Here is a 533-nt window from a genome sequence, read left to right on the forward strand (position 1 = left end):
AGTCCTCTGGGGACTGCAGGTACAAGATGTGGGACGCCTTCCTGTGCAGGGGAAGCTAGGTTTCATTGGGGAGGCAAGAGGCAGACACACAGCAGAATAAAAGGGTGCAAGACAAAAAGCTCCCATGAGGCAGACTGTACTCCAACCCAAGTCAGCTCCTGCATGGCCCTATGGGCCAGACGAGGGAACACCGCAGGCGGAGGTCCCTGTGGGACCTCTTGCAGGAGGCAGTGGGAACTGAAGCAACAGGGTCCCACAACACTGTCCCTCCCTTTACTGAAGTTAGAGGAGGAGCTACATCAGACTCGGGCGAATGGTTTCCGTTAATCACAAAGTAGCACTTATTTTAAAACATACACTTTATATTTAACATTAGTCCCAAAAGAACTCTCATTACCTGGATACAATGCCTGGAAGAAATAAATATCCTTAAAAATATTAGCACTCATTCACAAATACCAAAAAAGGATTTGTGGAATCTCAATGCATTGAGCCTGGAAAGAACTTGAGTGTAGATAACCTAAGACTTCCCT

This window comes from Desmodus rotundus, chromosome 7 (genome assembly GCF_022682495.2).
Source record: "Desmodus rotundus isolate HL8 chromosome 7, HLdesRot8A.1, whole genome shotgun sequence".
NCBI classification, from domain to species: Eukaryota; Metazoa; Chordata; class Mammalia; order Chiroptera; family Phyllostomidae; genus Desmodus; species Desmodus rotundus.